Genomic DNA, 15,312 nt, shown 5'->3' on the forward strand with positions numbered 1-15,312 from the left:
ACTCTTCAAATGCGGTAGGTCTTCAGGACACAATCAGGCTTGAGTGTTACGCATTTAAACTAGAAGAAAAAAAGCATCTATTAACATAAAAAAATAATTAGCCACAGGTTTACAGCTTAAAGCTTTTTACTTATTTACACATTTAAATTCAATTACTTATTCACTTTTTAACTATTTTAGTATCAATGTGTTATATTCAATGTTTCTTTATGTCAACAGCAGTTATATGGATAATGCATAAATATTATTTAATATTCATTCTCTGTGTTTGATGTGACTCGAAAGCTTTTTGATGTTTGATGCGTATAAGGATGGGGATCAAATTAAGCAAATTAACAAATTAACAAATTAAGCCCTGCATTTAACGTATAACGTTTACATTTACCGTTAGTGAGAGTGGGTGAGTCTGAGTAACGTTAAAGTAACATCCTCAGCACAACAATTACAGTACGTTAGGCCCAGCAAATGCTGCAAGCTCTCGTGAACTAAACAGAAAACGATCAATTAAATTGACAGCTAAATGAATTTAATTATACATAGCTAATACATTTACAAAATGCTTTACTAGTTTAAATGTTATTAACGTTATTTAAATTAACATTAACCTTATTTTCCCTCATGGCACTGAATGAAATGAAGTTGGCCGTTAAATTAACCGTTTATACTTAAGTAAACAGCTACAAAACACCTCAAATTTCGTCAATTTAATTTTAAATAAACTTTTTATCAAAATTCAGACAAAATTTTTAAGACAAAATTCAGTAATTACCTTAGTAATATCCTTTGAAATGTCCTTCAATCCTCAGCAACAGCAGGAGATGACTGAACAAGTTGAAACCGGCTGAAAACAGTTAAATGCCAACTGATTCGCTATATGTTACACAGTCCCGGGATTCTCATTGGCTAATTTAATCACATACCGAAACAATTTTATTTCTAAATAATAAACACAATACAATGCAAATTAATGAATTCTTGTTTTGAAAAAAAAAAAATATATATATATATATATTCTGGATCATTACATTTTTAATCTCAATTCAATAATTGCTTTAAATGTTATAAATGTATTGCCAACGCATTTATAAAGTTTACATAAAAAGAACATACATATATAATAAAAAACACAGTAGACACAGTAAATAGTAGTAATATATATATATATATATATATATATATATATATATATATATATATATATATATATATATATATATATATATATACCCCTGTTGATGAATCAATTTTGATTGATGAATGATAATTTGGCACAAAAATACAGAATATTAAATCTGAATATCTAATAGGAAGTCTGACAGACAATGCACGAATGTGACAATCAAACATAATGGCTGATTGATGTTTAAAGGAACCTATTAAATGTAAAGTAAGAAGCCAATAAAAAGGTAAATAATTCAATGATTAATTATTATTTGAATTTTTGAAGTGTGCTTTGCTTTTGTTTTCCTGATTTTAATTTTTTATTTTAAATTTAAAGTTTATGTTAACAACATACAGTACTTGATATAGCTCTCTTGATTTTTCGTACAGTATTTAAATTTTTATAAGTCGCTTCAGAGTTAAACAGTTGGGTTTTACCACAGCGTAATATATTCAGCCAATCTCTGGGTCTGCTGGGGGCAATGAACAAATTTGTTTTATTGTTTTTTTCTTTTTAAATTGATAGTTTTCCCCCCAAAAAATTACATTTTCATAATTTACTCAACCTTTTCTTGTTCCAAACCAGTTTGTCTTTGTTCCCTCTGAACACAAAAGAAGATATTTTGAAGAAAGCTGGAAACCTGTTACCATTTACAACATTTACATTTGTTTTTCCTTTCGTGGAAGTTAATAGTTACAGGTAGCTGATGTAAAATTTTATAGCTGATAAATAAATATATATAGCTAATGAATCAAAGAAAGATTGACTTTCGTCGTTTATTTGCCTACTTTTATTTGGGTTGGGTGCAATAGTACACCACCTTTTTTTTAGGACTACACCACTGGCTTAGACGTCTATTAGATTTTCACTGACAGCCCAAATTTAGCCGTGAATAGACGTCTTTTAGACCAAAAAATGCTTGCTAAGACATGTCAGAATATATGCACAAAGACACAAGAGACAAAGAAAATCCACGCAGCTCCATTTAGGAACCACGTGGAGCTCTTACCCTGATAGAGTAAAATCCAGATCACGTAGAGCAAATTAAATAGGATTATCATCTTAAGGACGCTTCCCCACAGACAAAATACGGTTTAAAGTTTCTGTTTTAATAGAGTTATTTCACAAGGTAAATATAGGTAAGTATGAGAACATACAAAGAGAATCGGGCACAAGCTGAAATGAATGGATAAAATCGCACATGTTCTTTCTCGTCATGAGACAATTTTAAGTTTCAGGTTTACTTCCTCGGGAATTCCCAGTGTGCCGCTGTTGTGCCGAAATCTGTGACCCACCGAAAACTGTGACCAGAGGGCGCTGTTCAATTAAAATTTCCATCGGGAACGTGCTTGTCGCTCATGCACGCGACCGTGAACGCGCAGACACTGAAATCAAGCGATCAGCGTCGAGCGGTGCTGTAAAAGGATGTTTTAAATCCTGGGATTCAGAAAACAGGTTCATGGAAGAACTTTAATGTAGTCCTGATATATTGACCATCCAAATTCTTGTAAAAAAGAAATAAAAAAAATATTCTGTCGCTGTTGTTTCCTGATAGACTTGTAGTTTGTAGGTTTCGTTATGAAATAGTTTATGCGTTCCAGATTCAAACTACTGACATATGACACTGTAGATCAGCTTCACGGAGTCTGAGGTAACATTCATAGCCATCTAAATATTCTACTGCCTATGCCAGATTACAATGTTTAAAGTTAACAAAGTCAGGCAATCTTCTTTCTATTTGTATAAAACTTTGACCAGATATTAGATTAATATATATATTATCTAAACTGTGTCTGGAATCTGAAATTCAGCTATTGAAATGCCATTTGTTTGATTATGTTTAATAAAATAACTCATGTCATATCTTATGCATCTAAACATATTGACTAGATATTTATTTAGAAATGCTGTAGTCACTGAATCTGAAATTAACTGAAAATAATGTTTAATAAAATGACTGATGACGCTCCTCCATATGATCTGATTTTCTGAAATCTTTAGAAAGGTCATTGACTCTGACAGATAAAATATATGCCTACAGAATTCCTATGTCTCTTTGTTTTAGTGCAGTCATTTTTCATTTTCTTTAAGGATGCATTTTTGATGTCTTTGAGAAACAACAGGGTCAAAATCATTGGTTTGGAACAATGACAGAGTTTTCATTTTGGGGTGAACTATCTGATTTTACTCATCAGATTCAGTGACCTAAAGATCAGATCAACTGTAGCTAAGAATAAGTGAGTCTGGTCAATATTGCTTTATAAAAGAGGAAGATGATGGACTGACACATAACCTTTATCAAATATTATAATCAGTCAGCATATGGGGTAACCTAACATATTTTAATGAATTTTATGGGTCATTTTCAGTGAACATCAATCTATATACAAATAAAACATCTCAATAAATTAGAATGTCATCGAAAAGTTGAATAATTTCACCATTTCAATATAATTCATATATTAAAACACACCAATCTAATATATAAATCAGTGTGTAATAAATCTATATAATATACGTGTTTCACATTTTGAATTTAATTAGTACAGTTAATCACCTTTTTGATGACATTCTAATTTATTGACATCCACCTGTATAAAGATATCAGGTCATCAATGTTTTATAAAACAGGAATAGGTCTGACACAAAATGAGTCGATTTATTAAACATTATAATTAAGGTTATACAGGGATAACACACTTCTATTGCTATGAATCTTACTTGTGTCACATGTAATTTGAACTCAGTATTTAGCATTTGTAATGAGCAAACTATACGATTTTTTCAACTCAATCTCATAACTAAATCTTTAGTTTTACCAGTCTACCAGGAGACAACAACAAAATATCACCACTCCATTAAACCTATTAAGAAATGAAATGTAATATTTATTATTTATTAGGAAATGAAAAAATCATATTTTAATAATGATATTATTAATGTTAATGAAGACGACAATTATTATTATTATTATTATTATTATTATTATTATTATTATTATTAAGTAGGATATTGTTTATTTTATTGAAAAGTCTACTTTTAAAATTTGACAATTATTATTATATAGATTTGTATATTATATAGATTTATTACACACCGATTGATATATTTCAAGTGTTTATTTAATATATGAATTATATTGAATGAATCAACTTTTTGATGACATTCTGATTTATTGAGATGTTTTATTTGTAGAGAGCTTGCTGTTCAATGAAAATGACACATAAAATTCATAACCAGAAATATGTTAGGCTACCCCATATGCTGACTGATTATAATATTTGATAAAGGGATAAAGGTTATGTGTCAGTCCATCCTCTTCCTCTTTTATAAAGCAATATTGACCAGACTCACTTATTACAGTTGATCTGATTTTTAGGTCATTGAATCTGATGAGTAAAAACAGATAGTTCACCCCAAAATGAAAACTCAGTCATCATTTACTCATCCATGATTTGTTCCAAACCAATATGAGTTTCTTCTGTTTAACACAAAAATATATATATTTTGAAGGATGTTGTAAACCTTGACATCCATAGTAAAATCCCAACTCTCCCCCATTGTATTTATTTTATTTTTTTTGTAAAGGGATGATCTCTGCCTGACTCCAGTTTTCAAACACTTATAAAGTGTACACAAAGTGTAGTTTTTCAATGTGATTTTTTTAAATTAACTTGATATTTTTTGTTTTTAAGTTTTATAAAGACAGTCAAACTTTACCCTTTTGATAGCAAATTTCTAATTTGTGACATTTATGTCTAGAAAAACTTAGCAAAAAAACACCAGAGGGAATATCAGTGTCATTTAATTGTTACTTATACCAGTTGCTGACATGTAAACATTACTGCATAATACCGCTAATTTTGACCCTGTTGTTTCTTAAAGATATCAAACATGCATCCTTAGAGAAAAAGAGAAATAAGAATTCTGTAGGCATATATTTTACCTGTCAGAGTCAATAACCTTTATAAAGATTTCAGAAAATCAGATCATATAGAGAAGCGTCATGAGTCATTTTATTAAACATTATTATCATTCATATGAATAGAAGAATATGGTTATTTATTTCAGATTCAGTGACTACAGCATTTGTAAATAAATATCTGGTCAATATGCTTTAGATGCATAAGATATGACATGAGTTATTTTATTAAACATAATCACACAAATAAAAGAGGGATGGCTTTTCAATAGCTGTGAATTTCAGATTCCAGACACAGTTTATAAAATATATATTAGCCCAATATATGGTAAAATGTTTTACAAATAGAAAGAAGATTGCCTGCCTTTGTAACTTTCAACATTGTAATCTGGCATATGCAGTAGAATATTTAGATGGCTATGAATATTACCTCAGATTCCGTGAAGCTGATCTACAGTGTCATATGTCAGTAGTTTGAATCTGGAATGCATAAACTATTTCATAACGAAACCTACAAACTACGAGTCTATCAGGAAACAACAACAGCGACAGCATATATATATATTTTTATTTCTTCTTTACAAGAATTTGGATGGTCAATATATCAGGACTACATTAAAGTTCTTCCATGAACCTGTTTTCTGAATCCCAGGATTTAAAACATCCTTTTACAGCACCGCTCGACGCTGATCGCTTGATTTCAGTGTCTGCGCGTTCACGGTCGCGTGCATGAGCGACAAGCACGTTCCCGATGGAAATTTTAATTGAACAGCGCCCTCTGGTCACAGTTTTCGACGGGTCACAGATTTCGCCACAACAGCGATGTTACAGTGAAAACAGTGCCTCTTAGAGTCACAGAATACGATGGTAACAGAATTTGATGTAACACCTGTTCGTTTTTTGGGCGTGAGGGCCGGTGTCCCCAGCAGCTTGCACTCTCAGCAATCGCACTTTTTTCATTTATTTATTCATTTGATCACAACCTCACTCTTTTTATTCATCATTTTGCAGCAGCTCCGCTCTTTTTATTTATTTTCTCGCAGCCCCGTAAGCAAAATGCACCCTGCAGGTTAATTATGATGTAACTATCATTCCACAGCGGCACCTTAGTGAAAATAAGAATATCTTATTGTGAACAAAGTCAGAGAAGTGTCTTTTAAATTAGTTCACAGATTCTACCCAGTGAGTAGCTATTTAAAAAGATTTAAATTGAATATTAACACAATGTGCACTTTCTGTAATTCAAAAGAAGAAACAACTGTACATGTATTTTGGTATTGTTCCTACACAAAAACATTTTGGGGTAACTTTTGCAAATTTGTAATTGAGTTTATATATTCCAATTTTTCTTTGCTTTGGTAAAATGTATTATTTGGTTTTATTGATACAGACAATAGTACAGAAAAAATGTTCTACTTCATAAATCTTTTACTTTTACTTGCTAAATATCATATCCATAAATGCAAATTCTCCAATAATAAACCGGTTTTTAAGGTATTCATAAAAGAACTGAAACAATACATTGAAACACTTTCCGGTTCAGGAAACACTAAGGTTAGGAAAACATTATCTTGTCATGCCCTATTTAAAATTCCCCTGTAAAAAGCGGTACTTCGTTTTGATTTACTTACACTCTTAATATTGTATTTTTATTTTAAGCTTTACGTTATATGAATCTCTTATTCAATTTATTGTATTTTTTCCCCCTTCTTTACTGTTTTATCCCCCTGGCATCTTTTATGTTCCTTATATAGTTCCTAATGTGGCATTATGGTGTAATAATTTACTGTTTAATAAAAAAAAAAAAGTGAAAATAAGAATTTGAATAAATAATATTAATGAATATTACACCTGCTCAATGACAACCAGATGTTTCACCGCATAAATAAATCTGACATAACTTCATCAGAAATCTAAAAAGGGGGAAAAAAGGTTAAGCCATCAATAGAAAGTATGGTTAAAAAAGTCTTGCAGATAACAGTGCAATACTTATTTTTTATTCCATTCCATTGTGGTCCAGTGGTCAGCACGTTGAGTTACGACGCCACTGACCCAACTTCAAACCTGTCCTGAGTAATTATTATTTTTTATTTTTTTCATTTTTAGTGTTAAGACATATAATACTGTGTGGGTTACTTATTTAGGTGTACATATTTTTGTGTGTGTAACCACTATTACAAAGGACTGGATATTTATAAAGAATTTAGCACAGAATATATATTCAGATATTGCACTGAGGTGGGCCGGTCTAAGGCTTGAAACTCCAGAGCTGAAAAGGAGTCCCACTCCGGCCCTGACTGACAATACAGACCATCAGAGCAAAATCCAAAGAATCACACACACATTCTTAAAAAAACAGCCAATAACGTACACACTCAAAACTATAATCACATACACAAATAACATATCCCTACACAGAAAGAGAAATAAAATAATAATAAAATACATTTTAAACAGATTGAATAAACAAAATAAACAAAATTTAAGAAATTGCAATGACAATTAAACAGACACAAGGAAAGGATTTGCTTTGAATGCTTCTATATAGTATTTCAGGAATGTTATTTTTTTTATTCTTCATAAGATTAAGTGATTTTTGGAGTGAGGTTAATTCAGCTCTAAAATGAGAAAACCATGGATATCTATTTACACATTTCTGTTTGTGAATGAAAATTTGCCATACAAAAATAAAAAAAATGTATAATGTGTTCCAGGGGTTTTTCTTTTGAGTTATTATAATAAAAACTAATGTCTTTTAGACTAAAACAATGCACAGTGTTGACAGAATTAATGTTAACGGAATCAAAATATATGACAGAATCAAAATGTAGAAAAACCTGAGTGACCAAAATTGCTTGGAAATAATACAATAAAAAAAAAAAAAAATTCTCTCCTACTTGTTTGCAGAAAGAACAGGAGCTGTCAATGTCAAAAATGTTTAAATATATGAATTTAAAAGATGAACTTTATGTAAAGTTTTAAAATAAACTTATTTATTTTGCCTTATTGGAATTTACACATAATAGGCATAATCCATGATCACATTACACAATACTAATGTGATTTTGACCGCACGTAAAAATAACACATTGTCAATATTTTTGAGACCCCCCCCCCCCCCCAAAAAAAATAAATAAATCCACAAATCATGTTTTCAGGGGAGCCCATGCCTTTTTTAGGGGGGCAGAGCTCCTTGCAGCTCCCCCGTAGTTTGCACCCTGATTACTACCATAGGAAGAACAACTTCTATAGAGGTTAATGTATGCCAGTTTCCAGCTTTCTTCAAAATATTTTTGTGTTCAACAGGAGAAAGAAACTGAAATGTTTAATTCATAGCAGTCAGAAGGATGTGTGAAAGTGGTCCAAGGAAACAAGGGCCACATTAATATAAATAAACAAGCTGGCAATAAAAGAACTTATGGTAATACAAAAGGATGATAAAATGATTGATTGGTTAATAATTGAACACTCTTCTCTTAAATCACTCCAGATAATAGGAAAACAAAATCTGGTTTCAACCACTATGCGTTTCACACTCTTATCCAGTAGGTGGAAGGAATGCACCATTTAAGTTGGTCTGCCAACCGCCATTAACCTCAAAAGACAAAGCAGACGCAGCCTGAAATATGCTTGTATTACCACTAGACTCTAAACAAGAAAGCCCTGCGCACGATACAAATTTGTGAACAATGTATTTTATAAGAGCCATAAGTTCATTGGTTTATTTATGTTAAATTAATAATAATGTGAAAAGCAAAACTCGAAAATATTTTACTAAAAGTAATTTAATTTTTAATATAGAGTTTATGCTGATGTCACTTCCAGGAAGGAAGAAGTTGGTGTGTCATGAAGATGGAAGCAAGACAGTTTTTTGACCGTGTAATATAGTTCAGTTAAGTTGTTATTAAACATTTTCGAAACGACATCGCTGGACTGTCTTGTGTTACTCGCGTTCAAACCCTGCTAATTCAAAGAAAGAAACAAGAAGAGAAGAGACGGATTGATGGCACAAACATATTTATTTAACTATTACGCATGTACATTTTGTATATTTATTTATACCTACCCCCTGACATGCATATGTTATAAAACAATGTTATGTGAAGTTTCACAAACTAATTTCTTGAGGAGCATGTGATATGATTGACTGCAGCTGGCCACTCATCTACATGCATTAGTTAGCCAATCAGATTGATCCAACTCACTATAAGTAGCCTAGCTAGAACTACTTAAATAATCTAGCTAAATAATCTAGCTCCTGTTTATCTAACCAATCTTCTGTCTCGCTACAATCCAACTCGCTCTTTAAGGTCTCAAAACTCAGGGCTTCTGGTAGTACCTAGAATAGCAAAGTCGAGTAAAGGAGGTCGAGCCTTCTCATTTATAGCTCCTAAACTCTGGAATAGCCTTCCTGATAACGTCCGAGGCTCAGACACACTCTCCCAATTCAAAACTAGACTAAAGACCTATCTGTTCAGTAAAGCGTACACTTAGTGCACCACTTAGGGGGCTTCCACACAGGTTATGCATCTTGCTGATATACACTGTGAACATCAGCTACGCTAATTATTTTCTTTATTCTCCATTTCCACCTGGGGATACTCTTCCCGAGGCCCTCAGACTATGCAGAGTCACTGATTCGATCCAAGACCAACGACGAGATGATCCCAAGGTTTCCATATCCTGGACCTGGCCGAATCCTGAGCAGCTACTGTGGTGGTCATGGAAGAGTGGAGAACATGAGACTGATTCCTGTGACGCTCCAGAGACAGACGAGTCTTCGCTGAGGCCAGCTTCCAGCCTCCGCCACTGAGACTGCAGCTCTGCACAAGATGTTTGGCCAGCGGAGAAATTAAAATGGTCGTGCCCAACTGAGCCTGGTTTCTCTCAAGGTTTTTTTTCTTCACTTCCGCCTTTAGTGAAGTTTTTTTTCCCTCTCCGCTGTCGCCACTGGCTTGCATGGTTCAGGATCTGTAGAGCTGCGCATCGTTGGATTTGCTCTTCAATATTTGGACTCTCAGTAGTGATTATTAAACCACACTGAACTGAGCTCAACTGAACTGAACTTAAACACTGAAAACAGAACTACACTGTTCCTATTTACTGTGACCTTTTATGTGAAGCTGCTTTGACACAATCTACATTGTATAAGCGCTATACAAATAAAGGTGAATTGAATTGAATTGAATTCTTCCTTATCTTCGTTTTTTTTCCCCGAAGAACACCCTCATCCACTCCTTCTTTCCCCCTTTACCACGGGGAGCTCTCGAGAACCACCTGATCTTGTACTCCCCCTATATGCTCTATGGATCAGGCGGGAGCCCTGGGCTCACCTATCTCCGAGCTCAGGGTTCTCTCCCGGGACAGCATGCCAAACCTGCTAACAGTTGTCAAACAATATCTAAGTGTGAACTCTTGAAATGCTGTTTATAAAAAAGCAGAACAATGCAGCCACCCAAAAGAAGAAGTAGAAAAAGAAGAAGTTAATAGAAGTCTGTCTTAAAACTAGATGGACAACTCTTAATAATCACAATATGTTTACCGTATGAAAGCATCGTTAAAATGATACTTATCTTTAATTTGCTCTCGTGGATAGGCCTATTGATTTTACATATCCTTGGTAAGCCTTTCGCTTTCTAATTGTGTGTGTCCATGTACTTCTTTTACATGTTTATAAAACAGAGTAAGGAGAAACTGGAAAACATCATTTTTTGTAATCCTTTTCAATTATGCAAATAACTGAAAACTGGATAACTTTTCATAAGACGTATGACGCGTTAAACGGTCATCAAAATCTTAAATCTTTGAAAGTTTTTAATATTTTGATTAAAAAAGTATGAACATTTATATATATTCATGTATGGTTTTTATCGTGTTTGCATCAAATAACAACAACAAAAAAAAAAACATTTACTGCTAATGCGAGGCGTTTGTAATGCAGCGTATGGGCAGTCAATTTGATGCTGTTCTCACACAATTTTTTTGTTTTACTCTTTATGAACGTCTTGATGACACCATCACGGAGTTTTTAATTTTTATTATTTTTCAGCAAAAAGGATTGTATAAAACAATTGTATGTTGTATTCTCATTCTTACCCAACTATAATGACTTCCGCTACCGAAAACCCACTGCGGTCACGCCATCTGCGGTTCCGAGAGACACGGACACGCTATCTGTGCTTTAAATTGTAGTGCGCGGCTACTCTGTGTTTTGCGGTAGATTAAAGACGCGTGTGTTTAATGCGCTGCAGTTTTATAATCTTGTTTCACTTTTATTCTTCACTTTTAAATTTTTATTTAAATGAATTCAAATGAGGGATGATCAAAAATCGTCACTTTTGTTCATATTTGGGTATATACTAATCATGAATTTGCATGTAGGCTATGCTATTTTCCTTTGTTTTGCTGTAATTGTGTTTTATTTGTGAGTTTAAAACTAATTTAATAGCATTAAAGTCATTACCTGGCTGTCATGAATATTCACATTCCTTTTCATATTCATTCTTACTATTTAGGTGTTTACTGTGTAATTATGACTGTTTTATTGGTTTATTTGTGTTTTTTTGTTAATATTTTCCCCTTTTTCATGTGAAATGTTGCTAAATTAATGAAAAAAATTTTTTTTTTGTACGAATGTTTATTTTCCCTTCTTCAATCACATTTAAATAATAACATGCCAAAATCATGTGAAATACTGACTTTTTACCGGAGTCATATTAGAAAAATCATAAAAAAATCAAATCAAATTGTTTTCTGCCAACTCCACCAGATTATTATTCTACATGTCCTGATGTACCACTGTACCCACTTTTCATATCATATTACTGTTGCATATTTTAATAATAGCACGCTAAAATCATGGAAAATAGTGTTTTTTTACTGTACGGTCATATTAGAAAAATCATTAAAAAATCAAATCAAATTGTTATTATTCTACACTGTGCTCACTTTTCATGTCATTTTTCAGTTTTTTGTAATTAAATAAAAATTTTAGTTCATTAAATTATAGCCAAATTGGTTTTGTTTTAATAAAATGAAGCCAATAAGTCATTAAAAAATAGTTTAAAGTTCATAAAGTTTAGAACATTTATCTAATTATCATATTGCAAATATTGTAATAAACTACAAATTTCAAAATTAAGTTGAAGAGATGTTATGTATTTATAAGGACATGGCCCACGCATTTACAGTCCGTGTAAAAATACTTATTGTATTCATTTGAAATACTTCAGTGTTTTAATTTTACCAAACCATTTATTGAATAAATTGAATTATTGAATTCATATAACAATGTAGAATCAATTTTTTTATTAAAATTTTACAATTTGAACCTACACATAATTTAATTTTCACCCGGTCATTAAGGGTCCTGTTTCTTTAAGAAGCCTGCCTGGTTGATTTGTTATCACCTCATCCCTTTTTTTACTTCATAATTGGAGGTTCATGTAGTGCAAAGTAAGTAATAAAGTACATGTAGAACAATAATCTGGTGGATCAAATCAAATCAAATTGTTTTCTGATTTTACTAATATGACTCTTCAGTAAAAAACATAGTATTTTCTATGATTTTAGCACGCTATTATTAAAATATGCAACAGTAATATGATATGAAAAGTAGGCACAGTAGTACATCAGGACATGTAGAATAATAATCTGGTGGAGTTGGCAGAAAACAATTTGATTTGATTTTTTAATGAATTTTCTAATATGACCGTACAGTAAAAAACACTGAATTTTCCATAATTTTAGCACGCTATTATTAAAATATGCAACAGTAATATGATATGAAAAGTAGGCACAGTAGTACATCAGGATTTGTAGAATAATAATCTGGTGGAGTTGGCAGAAAACAATTTGATTTGATTTTTTAATGATTTTTCTAATATGACCGTACAGTAAAAACACTGTATTTTCCATGATTTTAGCGCGCTATTATTAAAATATGCAACAGTAATATGATATGAAAAGTGGGTACAGTGGTACATCAGGACATGTAGAATAATAATCTGGTGGAGTTGGCAGAAAACAATTTGATTTTATTTTTTTATGAATTTTCTAAAATGACCGTACAGTAAAAAAAACACTGTATTTTCCATGATTTTAGCGTGCTATTATTAAAATATGCAACAGTAATATGATATGAAAAGTGGGTACAGTGGTACATCAGGACATGTAGAATAATAATCTGGTGGAGTTGGCAGAAAACAATTTGATTTGATTTTTTTATGATTTTTCTAATATGACTCCGGTAAAAAGTCAGTATTTCACATGATTTTGGTATGTTATCATTTAAATGTGATTGAAGAAGGGAAAATAAACATTCGTACAAAAAAAAATTTTCATTAATTTAGCAACATTTCACATGAAAAAGGGGAAAATATTAACAAAAAAACAAATAAACCAATAAAACAGTCATAATTACACAGTAAACACCTAAATAGTAAGAATGAATATGAAAAGGAATGTGAATATTCATGACAGCCAGGTAATGACTTTAATGCTATTAAATTAGTTTTAAACTCACAAATAAAGCACAATTACAGCAAAACAAAGGAAAATAGCATAGCCTACATGCAAATTCATGATTATTATATACCCAAATATGAACAAAAGTGACGATTTTTGATTATCCCTCATTTGAATTCATTTACGCGAATAAAAGTGAAACAAGATTATAAAACTGCAGCGCATTAAACACGCGTGTTTAATCTACCGCAAAACACAGAGTAGCCGCGCACTACAATTTAAAGCACAGATAGCGTGTCCGTGTCTCTCGGAACCGCAGATGGCGTGACCGCAGTGAAAAAACTGCGAAATGTGAAAAGGGTCTTCTTCTTTTTCTTCTACTTCACTGGAGGGCTGGTAATGTAAATAGGGTCCTTTATTTGTTTTGTTTGACCGTGTTGACCATGTGTTGAATTCACACTGGTATGCAACGCTTACTAACACTAGAGTTTGTGCAAAACAGCCTGGAAGCACTACTTTCTAAGTAACGTTACGCGTAAAATTGAAAGCGAAAGTGATATTCTGGCCACATTCTTTATGATGTTGCAACCTGCAAGCTCTTCCTTTAAGGGGCCATGAAACCCCCGTCTCAGCAGGGTGTTTTTACACTTTTAGCTTGAAAAAAGTAAGAAAAGTGGGTTTGTCCAGCTTTGTTTAGGTGAGAGCATAAATATCTAGAAATGCAGGAGACACTTTAGCTTGTTTTTACACAGAGATTTACATAAAACTTTGCATTAGATGTTGGACAGTGGGTAAAACTCGATTTTGACCAAAATAGTAAATATTCTGATTATTTATTAAATGCTAAATGTGGCAATTTTTTTAATCACGTCACACAAGTATTTCTTTGATCATTGACATCGTTGCATTTATTAAAACAAGTCCTACTGCACTATTAAATAATTAAATATGCATAGCATAACATACGTTTACTTTGAGCTTGCTTTTTTCTCTGCTTTTCTTTTCTTCTTTTTTGGCTCCGGAAAGATTTTGGTTTAGAAGCCATTATATTTCAAATTCAAATTTAATCAAGATCGATTAAAAATAGCAATGGCACTTGTGACATTATATTACTTAAGACTTTAAGACACTTTTTCGGCTTTATATCCAACCTGAGCAATTTGGGGAGATATGTGGAGTCTGTGTAGGAATACGTTAAGTCATTCTAGTTCACCCAATAGCTGATCGCGGGCAGTGTTATACAAAACAGAGTGTGGTGCCAGTATTTTTCTAGTTTTTTCCGCTTTTATTCATACTGTTGTTGTGTCTTTATTATAGTTTTCAGCTATTTGTTATGTATGCATTATACAGAGCTAATCTTTTAATGAAATGTGGAGGTTATTTTTTTTCTCACCGTCGTTGTGAATTGTATCACATTTAATAGGGTTTGTGCATTGCGCATTACGCACTGTTAATGATAAAATGTTTACGCTCGTTCTCACACTCACATTCACAGTAAATGTAATATAGAAGCAGCGTTTGTGGGGCACTGCAGGAAACACAGGGCCCTAGGCGACATTGCCTGTAGGACAGGTCGGCGCTAAGTGGGAGTGTCCAGCAGCAAAAGAGAAGGGTTTGCATTAAAAGGGGAGTTTCATAATGCAACAGACACAGGGGAGATGGACTTACAAACACTAGTGGTGGGCAAAGCGAGTCTTCATGAAGCACTGAAACAGTCGAAGCAAATGTGTTGAAGCTTCGAAATGTTTCGAAACCCCACTCT

The sequence above is a fragment of the Danio aesculapii genome, chromosome 22 (genome assembly GCF_903798145.1).
Source record: "Danio aesculapii chromosome 22, fDanAes4.1, whole genome shotgun sequence".
Classification (NCBI taxonomy): domain Eukaryota; kingdom Metazoa; phylum Chordata; class Actinopteri; order Cypriniformes; family Danionidae; genus Danio; species Danio aesculapii.